The sequence below is a fragment of the Triticum dicoccoides genome, chromosome 6B (genome assembly GCF_002162155.2).
Source record: "Triticum dicoccoides isolate Atlit2015 ecotype Zavitan chromosome 6B, WEW_v2.0, whole genome shotgun sequence".
Lineage (NCBI taxonomy): Eukaryota > Viridiplantae > Streptophyta > Magnoliopsida > Poales > Poaceae > Triticum > Triticum dicoccoides.
Window position 1 is genome coordinate 705,467,504 of NC_041391.1, and position 16,067 is coordinate 705,483,570.

Genomic DNA, 16,067 nt, shown 5'->3' on the forward strand with positions numbered 1-16,067 from the left:
AAACCCGCATAATTCCGGCGATTATACGGGCTCGGCCCATTTTTCTGGCCAGACCAGAGCCCGCATCGGTGTCCGGCCCGTAATTTTTTTTGCCGCAGCCCGCAAATGCAAACCCCGAGCCACTATAACTGCGGGTTTGCAGGGCAGATGCGGGTCGAAACCCTATCCTCCCGCCGCCGCGTTCCCCTCCAATTCCCCACCGCGCCGCTTGATTTGTCGCCGCCGGCGAGCCTTGAACCACCATGGCCGACTCAGGGGATGAGGCGGAGCGCCGCCGCCGCGCCAGATCTGACGCCGCGCGCAAGCGGGGGGCGCGTCGGTGGCTCAACCAGGGTGCCCGGCCACTGTCGGCATTCGCCCGGCGCGAGCTCGACGAGTTCGAGCTCGAGCGCACCCGTCGCCGCCGCGCCTCCTCCGGCAACTGGTCCGCGGGGAGCTCATCCGTGGGCGCATCGAGCTCGCGGCTCGTTCCGGTGAAGAGGGAGCCGGAGGAAGCCGTGCCCGATGCGCCGCCGCGCCGAGGCGTCATCGGACCCGAGGACTACCTCCCACCAGGGCAGGAAGAGCTCCTCGAGTGTGTCGTCCTCAAGCAGTCGGCGAGGGAGCTGCAGGAGATGGAAGAGCGCATCCGGCGTGAGCTGGAGTACGAGCGGCTCTTCCTCGATTCGGGCCTCGCGGCATCGCAGGCGCAGGCATCGAAAGAGGCCGACCTGTGCGTGATGAAGGAGGAGCAGGCGAAGCTCTTCGTCGACCTCGGCTCTGACTCCTCCGACTCCGACTGATCGCCGCCAGTGGGCAGCTACCGCAAGAGCTCCGGTGAGCTCAGTTTTGTTGCAGTGATGCGGTAGCGTAGGCGCTGTCTAGCATATCTAACCTCTATGTATGTATGTGACGTGTATGAACTTATTATGCGAAGAAGAACCATGTATGCGAGCGAGCTCTGGCGAGCTGTTGCTTAAAATTTCTTGCGCGAAGCAACTTTTTTTAAAATTTAGGGGTTTGTTTACGGTTTCTAGTCTGCCGTCGCAAATTTCGGCCTGCATAACCGCCCCCATGCGGCCTACAAACACATTTTACGGGTCGGCAAAATGCGGGGTCTTCTAGAGTTGCTCTAAGCTATCTCCTTTTCTCACCGGCGACCGACAACTCGTACAACAACAGCGCATCAGCTCCTGATCATTTCCCTTGTTGTGAGACGACCGACCCCAAGTGACCTAATTGATTTTTTTTTGAGGTAATGGTCAGCTGCACCCTTTTATTCATTCATAGCTGATTCATTACATATAATGGTCCTGATTACATCAGGGAACTCATTAATCCAGCAGGACCAAACATCATTCTCCGCCGATTTGGCCAGAACATGTGCCGCCTCATTACAAGAACGATTGACATGAATAAAACTACAGGATACAAACTTTGTAGCACATTTTCTAATATCATGGACTATGGCTCCAGTATAGGGGACCTATGAAAACCTAAACCCTTGATCTTATTGATCATTGATAAACAATCAGATGCTACCATGATCTTCCTCATACCAGTGTTATTGTCAAGGATTAAGGCTTGACGAAGTGCCATGGCTTCTGCTACTTCAGGAATCTAAACTCTTTCAAAGTAACCTCTGTTCGCCACCTGCACCCTTCCCCGGTGATCATGTATCACCACTCCAAAGCCCGCTCTTGCAGATTGGGAGAAGATCGCTGCATCCACATTGACGAGCATCAACCCCTCCGACGACGGAGACCACCTTTGGTTCGATTTCAAGGTCTCACGTCTAATGGAAGTGGTTGAATTGAAAGAATGCATATTAATAAATTCAACATAAGCTTTGATCTTTCCCACGATACGAAGAGGATGAATTAAAGCCTCACCATTACGGTAGGCATTTCTATTCTCCCATATGTGCCATATAGCCACTGCCATAATCATAGAGTGAAAATCTGTAGGGTTTTGTATCCAATCTAATAGCCATTGCCTAATGTGAGTTAAACTTTTCAGTTTCAAGCAAATACCATATTCTTTCTTGAGCTCTTTCCAGATTTCTCTAACATAGTGGCAAAGCAAAAAACAATGCTCAACAGTTTCCTCCCTATTACAGAAATGACAATCATATCTTGTGGGGATCGATCTCACTTGAAGTTGGGCGCCTGTTGGGAGACAATTATGAGCCAACCTCCACATAACTACTTGTTGGGGAACGTTGCATAAAATAAAAAAATTCCTACGTTCACCAAGATCAATCTATGAGTTCATCCAACAACGAGAGAGGGGAGTGCATCTACATACCCTTGTAGATCGCGAGCGGAAGCGTTCAAGAGAACGGGGTTGAGGGAGTCGTACTCGTCGTGATCCGAATCACCGGAGATCCTAGCGCCGAACGGACGGCACCTCCGCGTTCAACACATGTACGGTCAGCGTGACGTCTCCTCCTTCTTGATCCAGTAAGGGGGAAGGAGAGGTTGATGAAGATCCAGCAGCACGACGGCGTGGTGGTGGATGCAGCAGGGTTCCGACAAGGCTTCGCCAAGCGTTTGCGGGAGGAGGAGGTGTAGCAAGGAGGGAGGAAGGCGCCAGGTGTCAGGGTGCGGCTGCCCTCCCACCCCCTCTTTATATAGGGACCCCAGGGGGGGCGCCGGCCCTAGGAGATGGGATCTCCTAGGGGGGCGGCCAAGGGGGGAAACTTGCCCCCCAAGGCAAGTGGAGGCGCCCCCTCCTCTAGGGTTCCCAACCCTAGGCGCAGAGGGGGGCCCAGGAGGGGCGCACCAGCCCACCAGGGGCTGGTTCCCCTCCCACTTCAGCCGATGGGGCCCTCCGGGATGGGTGTCCCCACCCGGTGGACCCCCGGGACCCTTCCGGTGGTCTCGGTACAATACCGGTGACCCCCGAAACTTTCCCGATGGCCGAAACTCGACTTCCCATATATAATTCTTTACCTCCGGACCATTTCGGAACTCCTCGTGACGTCCGAGATCTCATACGGGACTCCGAACAACTTTCGGTTTGCTGCATACTCATATCTCTACAACCCTAGCATCACCGAACCTTAAGTGTGTAGACCCTACGGGTTTGGGAGACACGTAGACATGACCGAGACGGCTCTCCGGTCAATAACCAACAGCGGGATCTGGATACCCATGTTGGCTCCCACATGCTCCTCGATGATCTCATCGGATGAACTACGATGTCGAGGATTCAAGCAACCCCGTATACAATTCCCTTTGTCAATCGGTATGTTACTTGCCCGAGATTCGATCATCGGTATCCCAATACCTCGTTCAATCTCGTTACCGGCAAGTCACTTTACTCGTACCGTAATGCATGATCCCGTGACCAGACACTTGGTCACTTTGAGCTCATTATGATGATGCATTACCGAGTGGGCCCAGAGATACCTCTCCGTCATAGGGAGTGACAAATCCCAGTCTCGATCCGTGTCAACCCAACAGACACTTTTGGAGATGCCCGCAGTATACCTTTATAGTCACCCAGTTACGTTGTGACGTTTGATACACCCAAAGCACTCCTATGGTATCCGGGAGTTACACGATCTCATGGTCTAAGGAAAAGATACTTGACATCGGAAAAGCTCTAGCAAACGAACTACACAATCTTGTGCTATTCTTAGGATTGGGTCTTGTCCATCACATCATTCTCCTAATGATGTGATCCTGTTATGATTGACATCTAATGTCCATAGTCAGGAAACCATGACTATCTGTTGATCAACGAGCTAGTCAACTAGAGGCTCACTAGGGACATATTGTGGTCTATGTATTCACACGTGCATTACGATTTCCGGATAATACAATTATAGCATGAATAAAAGACAATTATCATGAACAAGGAAATATAATAATAATCCTTTTATTATTGCCTCTAGGGCATATTTCCAACAGTCTCCCACTTGCACTAGAGTCAATAATCTAGTTACATTGTTATGAATCGAACACCCATAGAGTTCTGGTGTTGATCATGTTTTGCTCGTGAAAGAGGTTTAGTCAACGGATCTGCGACATTCAAATCCGTATGTACTTTACAAATATCTATGTCTCCATCTTGAACATTTTCACGGATGGAGTTGAAAGACGCTTGATGTGCCTGGTCTTCTTGTGAAACCTGGGCTCCTTGGCAAGAGCAATAGCTCCAGTGTTGTCACAGAAGAGAGTGATCGGCCCCGATGCATTGGGTATGACTCCTAGGTCGGTGATGAACTCCTTCATCCATATTGCTTCATGTGCTGCCTCCGAGGCTGCCATGTACTCCGCTTCACATGTAGATCCCGCCACGACGCTCTGCTTGCAATTGCACCAGCTCACTGCTCGACGATTCAACATATACACATATCCGGTTTGTGACTTAGAGTCATCCAGATTTGTGTCAAAGCTAGCGTTGACGTAACCCTTTACGATGAGCTCTTTGTCATCTCCATAGACGAGAAACATGGCCTTTGTCCTTTTCAGGTACTTCAGGATATTCTTGACCGCTGTCCAGTGTTCCTTGCCGGGATTACTTTGGTACCTTCCTACCAAACTTACGGGAAGGTTTACATCAGGTCTGGTACACAACATGTCATACATAATAGATCCTATGGTTGAGGCATAGGGGATGACACTCATCTCTTCTTTATCTTCTGCCGTGGTCGGGCATTGAGCCGAGCTCAATCTCACACCTTGCAACACAGGCAAGAACCCTTTCTTGGACTGATCCATATTGAACTTCTTCAATATCTTATCAAGGTATGTGCTTTGTGAAAGACCTATGAGGCGTCTCGATCTATCCCTATAGATCTTGATGCCTAATATATAAGCAGCTTCTCCAAGGTCCTTCATTGAAAAACACTTATTCATGTAGGCCTTAATGCTGTCCAAAAGTTCTATATCATTTCCCATCAAAAGTATGTCATCTACATATAATATCACTACAACAGGAACCCCCCTATAGCAACACATCGATGCGTTGTCGTATGTCCATATACCTGCACCAACGGATTATTATGCGTTGTCGTAGGTGGCGTTGCTAAGGTCTACAGCAACGCATATACATGCGTTGGTAAACGGCATGTAGAAGTGTTGTAAGGTAGCAACATATAGAGTTAGAGCCTAACAACACATCATATGCGTTGTTGGTCACCCAACACAATGATAACGTATCATGGCAACGACTAAAGGCTTGCCTACATAGCATGAATAATTGATGATATTATAGATTGCCACCCAAAATTATTAGATCAATACATAAAATATAGGAGCCACAATATAATAAACAAGGTCTCATATATTAAAACAACCATGTTGCATTACAAAGAACACGATCCAAAGATTACAAGATGTCAAACTATCTAGTAGTAGACAAATTCTCGACCTTGCAATAAACTTTAATGTTTCAAACATTGTCCTAAAATGACATTCTAATTATCTAGTGGTAGCCCCGTTCTTATCCTTGCAATCAGCATCCGAGCCATGCATCATCCATTTTATCTTGGCAATCTACAAAAACAAAGAAATAGGAAGAATAACTTAGTGTATAAAAAATCACGTTAATAGATCAGCAAAATGTAAAGGAGGAGCAACATACAAAGGTTGAAGGTCATGATATTAGTAGCTTTGTATGCAAAAAAAGTATAGTAATAGCCTACATCTGACAAACACTTTTGACCCTTGTTTTCTTATGAAAAATGTTCTATATGCCAATTGAGTTAACATAAACCTTTATAGATAACATACTATTTAAGAAATGAGGTACTTCCTTTAAAAAATCATGTGCTAACAGATAACACATCCTTTGGTTTCAAAGAAAGAACTGTAGTTCTCCAGAAAATACAAATGGACGCAAGATTTCAACAATACAAAAATATTTTATGTTCAAAGAAAATGATTCACACCAGGCTAAATTTGGATGTTCCTAAATTAGGTATCGTCATACATGCTCACAAATGTGATTTAACAAGAGAGATATTTATATACTAGGAAATTTCCCTTGTGTTGCAATGGGGGCATAATTATTCTAGTGGGTCAACATAAAGTATGTCAAAAAAAATCCTTTTGGGGATTGACATGTACATCGGATGACATATTTTAATGAAACACAATCAACATTTTTCTACCACAAAATCATTCTTATTCACCACTATATTTGCCTCCTAAATCCAAGCAACTAATATGAAAACAAATGACTGGATTTTGATCAAGTGCCCTTTATCCAATAGAGGTACATAACTAAATTTCATCATATATAATTCAAACCAAGCCAATTCTGCGAACAAGTTAAACAGGTACACTCTACTACATACAGTTGTACAACTGGATGTCCTGTGTCTAGTGCAATTCTATCGTGAATCATGTACTGGTTATAATTTGTGAGTTATGTGAAGGTCACATCTTAAGTGGATTTTGAGTTAACTTCTCGTGAGCTCTCCTATCCCATTATTTTTGCTCCCTTGAAATCTTACTACCTACTCAATGGTTAAACATTAGTACAACAGTAGCAAGGCGAATTTTAGTGCAACAATGCAAAGTTAGTAACAAGATAATTTAGTAAAACAAGGTACATTTTCGTACAAAATTGATATAGTAATCTTTACCACAAGAAGTCTAACTATCTTGCCAAAATGGTATATTAGCCTCTAAGCTACAGGACCCTTAGCAACTCCATATTCAACTGTACAGATAAGTTAATGCAATATTTAGATCAACATAAAATCTACAGGGATTCTAGAAGAGATGCATTGCATCAAAATAGGATTAGTAGTAACGTAGATTGGGAAATTACAAACTTCTTTGCTCAAGTATCATCTACACATGATCTTTTAGTAGATATCTGAGACATTTGTTGTTTCTACATAAGCGTGCGCGTACGAAGAAGTTAATATTTGAGAGCAAGCCAGAAGAACTAACACATACTTTTCAGCATCCCAGCTCCAGACATCTCACGACTATTCAGCTTGGCATCCACCTTTTCTTTTACAGATTGGGGAATCTCTTTGTAATCTGTAAACACCAAAGCAGGGTTGTGACATGTAGAACCATGAGTTCTCTGATTGATTAATTGGAGCAAGGTAAAATCTTACAGGGTTCTGACACAAGCACTGAAGTTCTCACTGAAACAAGTCAGCATTCATAGTATGCCATAGGTCCTACATCCAGTAACTTCACCATCATAGCTCGAGCATGCCGGCGTCTCCACATCGTGTGGGCACGACAAAAAGCGTTGTGATGTTGTTGGCCATCATTAATTAATTGTGCGGTACTGTCACGACATCATTCTGCAAGCACCGCAATGAAAACGTCAAACCAAAACTTCATGTAGAACTCAGCGGACGGGTCAACAATTGAAACTGAGTCAGCGATTAGTTAATTAAGGGAGACAAAACTTTGGTAACTCACGACCATTTTGCAGCCTCCTGTGGATTTTCATCGACACAGCAGATCGAACTACTACTAGGATGAGAATGCAATCCAACAAACACACACATGTTCACGGATGCACATTCAGTTTCAGAACCTGTAAGTAAAGATGAAATTAAGGATTATACATACAACAAAGAGGAATATTAGGATAGATGGACACATGTGAGACTTATTCCTACAGTATTACACAACATATGACAATGAAACCGGAAAGGATTCATCCACACACACAGCAACATGAACGAACTATTGAGATAAATAAAAAGGACGCAAGCATTCTTTCAGAAATAACACATATGGACTTAACCATACATCCAAACAGAAACAAACAAGAAACAACTGGCTTGCATGTCCAGAACTAGATAGCAGTCTGTAGTGCACATTGGAAGATGCAAGCACGAAACTAAAATACCTAGCTAGAATGGTGATGTGAATTTTGATCCTCAAGCAAGGTCACTGACCTTGATGGGGTGTCATCCAGCCATGATTTACGACACCACGACAGCTGACACTAGGTAGCGTAGATAACATTTGCGATTTCTGGCAAAGAATCAACCATGGAACGATGTTATGTCACCACAAAGAACCAGAGAGGGTACGAGCAGAGGAGAGAAGTGCCTTACTAAATCGTCGGTGTTGGAGACAAGGTAGCCGATGCGAGCAGCACGGTCGAGCCCGATCTAGCACCGGCGCATACGGAGATGCAGGGTAGAGGGCCGACGCGGGAGTCGCACTGGCGGCCCGTGGTGGCTAGGGTTGCTGCAGGGGCATCTGGATCAGCGCGGAGGAAGTCACGGCAGTGGAGGATCAGAGGAGAGGAGTGCGGGGTAGCCGGGCTGGTGAGCAACGTCGTGGGAGAGCGCGTGAGCTAGCAGAAATTGGTGGTGGCGGGCAGCATCATGGTCATGGAGCTCCGGTGAGAGGGGGATCGTGGGGGAGGGGAGATGGCGGATAGGAAAAAATGGCTGGGTGTGGGTACGACCGCATATGGTGGATTTTTCCAAGGAGAGGAGGTTAGCGCTAAGCAGGGGTGGGTGGGATAAGTTGGGAGGTGGGAGATTAAAACAAACAACACATATTATCATTTCGTTGGTAGACATGTGTTGGGATAGGTGGGGTTTTGTAGTAGTGTATGAGAAATGCTACAGAGCTCCCACTCACTTTCTTGTAAATGCAGACTTCTTCATAAGTCTGCATAAACCCAAACGCTTTGATCATCTCATTAAAGCGAATGTTCCAACTCCGAGATGCTTGCACCAGCCCATAAATGGATCGCTGGAGCTTGCATACCTTGTTAGCATTCTTAGGATCGACAAAACCTTCCGGCTGCATCATATACAGTTCTTCCTTAAGATAGCCGTTAAGGAATGCCGTTTTGACGTCCATCTCCCATATCTCATAATCATAGTATGCGGCAATTGCTAACATGATTCGGACGGACTTCAGCTTCGCTACGGAAGAGAAAGTCTCATCGTAGTCAACCCCTTGAACTTGCCGATAACCCTTAGCGACAAGTCGAGCTTTATAGATGATAATATTACCATCCGCGTCCGTCTTCTTCTTAAAGATCCATTTTTTTTCTATTGCTCGCCGATCATCGAGCAAGTCTGTCAAAGTCCATACTTTGTTTTCATACATGGATTCTATCTCGGATTGCATGGCTTCAAGCCATTTGTTGGAATCTGGGCCCGCCATCGCTTCTTCATAGTTCGAAGGTTCACCGTTGTCTAACAACATGATTTCCAGGACAGGGTTGCAATACCACTCTGGTGTGGAACATGTCCTTGTGGACCTACGAAGTTCAGTAGCAACTTGATCCGAAGTACCTTGATCATCATCATTAATTTCCTCTCCAGTCGGTGTAGGAACCACAAGAACATTTTCCTGAGCTGCACTACTTTCCGGTTCAAGAGGTAGTACTTCATCAAGTTCTACTTTCCTCCCACTTACTCCTTTCGAGAGAAACTCTTTTTCCAGAAAGGATCCGTTCTTGGCAGCAAAGATCTTGCCCTCGGATCTTAAGTAGAAGGTATACCCAATGGTTTCCTTAGGGTATCCTATGAAGACGCATTTTTCCGACTTGGGTTCGAGCTTTTCAGGTTGAAGTTTCTTGACATAAGCATCACATCCCCAAACTTTTAGAAACGACAGCTTAGGTTTTTTCCCAAACCATAATTCATACAGTGTCGTCTCAACGGATTTAGACGGATCCCTATTTAAAGTGAATGCTGTCTCTAGAGCGTATCCCCAAAATGATAGCGGTAAATCGGTAAGAGACATCATAGATCGCACCGTATCCAATAGAGTGTGATTACGACGTTCGGACACACCGTTACGCTGAGGTGTTCCAGGCGGCGTGAGTTGTGAAACGATTCCACATTTCCTTAAGTGCATACCAAATTCGTGACTTAAATATTCTCCTCCACGATCTGATCGTAAGAACTTTATCTTTCGGTCACGTTGATTCTCTACCTCATTCTGAAATTCCTTGAACTTTTCAAAGGTCTCAGACTTGTGTTTCATCAAGTACACATACCCATATCTACTCAAGTCATCAGTGAGAGTGAGAACATAACGATATCCTCCGCGAGCCTCAACGCTCATTGGACCACACACATCAGTATGTATGATTTCCAATAAGTTGGTTGCTCGCTCCATTATTCCGGAGAACGGAGTCTTGGTCATTTTGCCCATGAGGCATGGTTCGCATGTGTCAAATGATTCATAATCGAGAGACTCTAAAAGTCCATCAGCATGGAGCTTCTTCATGCGCTTGACACCAATGTGACCAAGGTGGCAGTGCCACAAGTATGTGGGACTATCGTTATCAACTTTACATCTTTTGGTATTCACACTATGAATATGTGTAACATTACATTCGAGATTCATTAAGAATAAACCATTGACCATCAGAGCATGACCATAAAACATATCTCTCATATAAATAGAACAACCATTATTCTCGGATTTAAATGAGTAGCCATCTCGAATTAAACGAGATCCAGATACAATGTTCATGCTCAAACTTGGTACTAAATAATAATTATTGAGGTTTAAAACTAATCCCGTGGGTAAATGTAGAGGTAGAGTGCCGACGGCGATCACGTCGACCTTGGAACCATTCCCGACGCGCATCGTCACCTCGTCCTTCGCTAGTCTCCGCTTATTCCGCAGCTCCTGCTTTGAGTTACAAATATGAGCAACGACACCGGTATCAAATACCCAGGAGCTACTACGAGCACTGGTAAGGTACACATCAATTACATGTATATTACATATACCTTTAGTGTTGCCGGCCTTCTTGTCCGCTAAGTATTTGGGGCAGTTCCGCTTCTAGTGACCCTTCCCTTTGCAATAAAAGCACTCAGTCTCAGGCTTGGGTCCATTCTTTGACTTCTTCCCGGCAACTGGCTTACCGGGCGCGGTAACATCCTTGCCATCCTTCTTGAAGTTCTTCTTACCCTTGCCTTTCTTGAACTTGGTGGTTTTATTGACCATCAACACTTGATGTTCCTTTTTGATTTCTACCTCTGCTGACTTCAGCATTGAAAATACTTCAGGAATAGTTTTCACCATCCCCTGCATATTGTAGTTCATCACAAAGCTCTTGTAGCTCGGTGGGAGCGACTGAAGGATTCTGTCAATGACCGCCTCGTCCGGGAGGTTAATGTCCAGCTGGGACAGGCGGTTGTGCAACCCAGACATTTTGACTATGTGCTCACTGACAGAACTATTTTCCTCCATCTTACAACTATAGAACTTGTCAGAGACTTCATATCTCTTGACCCGGGCGTGAGCTTGGAAAACCATTTTCAGCTCCTCGAACATCTCATATGCTCCGTGTTGCTCAAAACGCTTTTGGAGCCCCGGTTCTAAGCTGTAAAGCATGCCACACTGAACGAGGGAGTAATCATCAACACGTGACTGCCAAGCGTTTATAACGTCTTGGTTCTCTGGGATGGGTGCTTCACCTAGCGGTCCTTCTAGGACATATGCTTTCTTGGCAGCTATGAGGATGATCCTCAGGTTCCGGACCCAGTCCGTATAGTTGCTGCCATCATCTTTCAGCTTGGTTTTCTCTAGGAACGCGTTGAAGTTCATGTTGACATGAGCGTTGGCCATTTGATCTACAAGATATTTTTGCAAAGATTTTAGACTAAGTTCATGATAATTAAGTTCATATAATCAAATTATTTAATGAATTCCCACTCAGATTTGACATCCCTCTAGTCATCTAAGTGTTACATGATCTGAGTCGACTAGGTCGTGTCCGATCATCACGTGAGACAGCCTAGTCATCATCGGTGAACATCTCCATGTTGATCGTATCTTCCATATGATTCATGTTCGACCTTTCGGTCTCTGTGTTCTGAGGCCATGTCTGTACATGCTAGGCTCGTCAAGTTAACCTAAGTGTTTTTGCATGTGTAAAACTGTCTTACACCCGTTGTATGTGAACGTAGGAATCTATCACATCCGATCATCACGTGGTGCTTCAAAACGAAGAACTTTAGCAACGGCGCACAGTTAGGGGGAACACTTTCTTGAAATTATTATGAGGGGTCATCTTATTTATTACCGTCGTTCTAAGTAAACAAGATGCATAAACATAATAAACATCACATGCAATTAAGTAGTAGTGACATGATATGGCCAATATCATATAGCTCCTTTGATCTCCATCTTTGGGGCTCCATGATCATCTTCGTCACCGGCATGACACCATGATCTCCATCATCGTGTCTCCATGAAGTTGCTCGCCAACTATTACTTCTACTACTATGGCTAACGGTTTAGCAATAAAGTAAAGTATTTACATGGCGTTAAATCATTGACACGCATGTCATACAATAATTAAGACAACTCCTATGGCTCCTGCCGGTTGTCATACTCATCGACATGCAAGTCGTGATTCCTATTACAAGAACATGATCTCATACATCACAATATATCATTCATCATTCATCACAACTTTTGGCCATATCACATCACAAAGTAATTGCTCCAAAAAAAAGTTAGACGTCCTCTAATTGTTGTTGCATCTTTTACGTGGTTGCAATAGGGTTCTAGCAAGAACGTTTCTTACCTACGAATAACCACAACGTGATTTGTCAACTTCTATTTACCCTTCATAAGGACCCTTTTCATCAAATCCGCTCCAACTAAAGTGGGAGAGACAGACACCCGCTAGCCACCTTATGCAACTAGTGCATGTCAGTCGGTGGAACCTGTCTCACGTAAGCGTACGTGTAAGGTCGGTCTGGGCCGCTTCATCCCACAATACCACTGAAGCAAAATAAGACTAGTAGTGGCCAGAAAGTTGACAACATCTACGCCCACAACAGATTTGTGTTCTACTCGTGCAATAGAGAACTCCGCATAGACCTAGCTCATGATGCCACTATTGGGGAACGTTGCATAAAATAAAAAAAATCCTACGTTCACCAAGATCAATCTATGAGTTCATCCAACAACGAGAGAGGGGAGTTCATCTACATACCCTTGTAGATCGCGAGCGGAAGCGTTCAAGAGAACGGGGTTGAGGGAGTCGTACTCGTCGTGATCCAAATCACCAGAGATCCTACCGCCGAATGGACGGCACCTCCGTGTTCAACACACGTACGGTCAGCGTGACGTCTCCTCCTTCTTGATCCAGCAAGGGGGAAGGAGAGGTTGATGAAGATCCAGCAACACGACGGCGTGGTGGTGGATGCAGCAGGGTTCCGGCAGGGCTTCACCAAGCGTTTGCGGGAGGAGGAGGTGTAGCAAGGAGGGAGGGAGGTGCCAGGTGTCAGGGTGCGGCTGCCCTCCCACCCCCCTCTTTATATAGGGACCCCAGGGGGGGCGCCGGCCCTAGGAGATGGGATCTCCTAGGGGGGCACCGGCCAAGGGGGGAAACTTGCCCCCCAAGGCAAGTGGAGGCGCCCCCTCCCCTAGGGTTCCCAACCGTAGGCGCAGAGGGGGGGCCCGGGGGGGCGCACCAGCCCACCAGGGGCTGGTTCCCCTCCCACTTCAGCCCATGGGGCCCTCCGGGATGGGTGGCCCCACCCGGTGGACCCCCGGGACCCTTCCGGTGGTCCCGGTACAATACCGGTGACCCCCCGAAACTTTCCCGATGGCCGAAACTCGACTTCCGATATATAATTCTTTACCTCTGGACCATTCCGGAACTCCTCATGACGTCCGAGATCTCATCCGGGACTCCGAACAACTTTCGGTTTGCTGCATACTCATATCTCTACAACCCTAGCGTCATAGAACCTTAAGTGTGTAGACCCTACGGGTTCGGGAGACACGTAGACATGACCGAGACGGCTCTCCGGTCAATAACCAACAGCGGGATCTGGATACCCATGTTGGCTCCCACATGCTCCTCGATGATCTCATCGGATGAACCACGATGTCGAGGATTCCAGCAACCCCGTATACAACCCTCTGTCAATCGGTATGTTACTTGCCCGAGATTCGATTGTCGGTATCCCAATACCTCGTTCAATCTCATTACCGGCAAGTCACTTTACTCGTACCGTAATGCATGATCCTGTGACCAGACACTTGGTCACTTTGAGCTCATTATGATGATGCATTATCGAGTGGGCCCAGAGATACCTCTCCGTCATACGGAGTGACAAATCCCAGTCTCGATCCGTGTCAACCCAACAGACACTTTCGGAGATGCCCGCAGTATACCTTTATAGTCACCCAGTTACGTTGTGACGTTTGATACACCCAAAGCACTCCTATGGTATCCGGGAGTTACATGATCTCATGGTCTAAGGAAAAGATACTTGACATTGGAAAAGCTCTAGCAAACGAACTACACGATGTTGTGCTATGCTTAGGATTGGGTCTTGTCCATCACATCATTCTCCTAATGATGTGATCCCGTTATCAATGACATCTAATGTCCATAGTGAGGAAACCATGACTATCTGTTGATCAACGAGCTAGTCAACTAGAGGCTCACTAGGGACATATTGTGGTCTATGTATTCACACGTGTATTATGGTTTCCAGATAATACAATTATAGCATGACTAAAAGACAATTATCATGAACAAGGAAATATAATAATAATCCTCTTATTATTGCCTCTAGGGCATATTTCCAACACTACTTTCATTTTATTTGGGCATTGAATTTGACATAGTTTCCTCCAACTTTTCTCCATGCTCTTCTGATCTGAAAAAGCCCCCTTGCCATTTGCACTTCTGTCTCTCTAGAAATTTAGTGTTCTCGCAAAATTATATGCTGATCTCACTGTGTAAACACCATCTTTTGTGTGGGGCCATGAAGCAAAATCTGGACATCCTTCTATACTCAATGGTATGCTAAGAATTTTCTCCGCTATGTCCTCTGGAACAATGTTTCTAACAGTTTCTTCATTCCAGTTGTGTTCCCCTTCAATTATCAAGGAACTCACCATATCATTATCACTTCTAGGGTAAATATGTTGTAGAGTTCTCGGAGTAATGCCAGGGATCCAATTATCTTCATATGTATGTATTTTGTTTCCATCTTCCCACTAGTAGAAACCGGAGCTTTAAAACCGGTTCGTAAGGGCCTTTAGTGCCGGTTCTGCAACCGGCACTAAAGGGTGGAGACTAAAGCCCCCCCCCCCCCTTTAGTACCGGTTCGGCACGAACCGCCACTAAAGGCCCACCACGTGGCGTGAGCTCACTCCGTGGTATGGGGGACCTTTACTACCGGTTGGTGTTACCAACCTGTACTAAAAGTTTTTTTTTGAAAATTTTGTAAAAAATATTTGATTTTTTTTATTTAAATTTTTTTAATTATTTTAACCTCTAATCTCTAATCACCCCTCACCACTGCTCAATTTAATCTCTATTTTTTTCAATTTCAATTTTTTGAATTATTTTAACCTCTAATCTCTAATCACCCCCTCACCACTGCTCAATTTAATCTCTAATCTCTAATCACTCCTCATCATTCCAAATCATCTAACTTCCCGAACGGTCACCCATCCTCTCACTACCCCAGCCTGAGCACGCTTAACTTTCGGGTTCTATTCTCCCTCGTTTCCAAGTCTGCACTTGTTGTTTTCCTGACAAATGTAAGCTGTTAATCCAATTAACCCCCAGCAGTTTAGCTTGAGCATTAGGTCACACGTTTCACCATTTGAGTTTGGAACTATTATTCTAAAAAACATTTAGTAACAGTAATATTTCTTGAATAAGTTTGACCATAGTTTGACCACAGTTTGACCATAGTTTGACCAGATTTGACCAAAATTCAAAAAATTGAAATAATTATTTAGTAACACTAATATTCTTTAATAATTATGTAGCAACATTAATACTTCTTGAATAAGTAGTTTGACCATAGTTTGACCAGATTTAACCAAAATTAAAAAAAACTAAAATTTGAGCATATCTTTTTTTCCTTTTGGAATTTGAGGATTCTAAAAAATTGCAAATAGGCCGTAGGCTATCACCATCGGATGCGGATTTTCGTGCTGAATTTTTTTATATATTATACGTTTTTTTCCAACATCGTATGCAAAAGTTATAGCCGTTTTACATTTTCCCTACACTTTTTGCAAAACATGTTCAAATTTGAGTTTTTTAATTTTCCTAACTAGTAGATGTAGTAATATAATTACATCTCGAAGAATTTTATTTTTTGAATTTTTTATCATTTT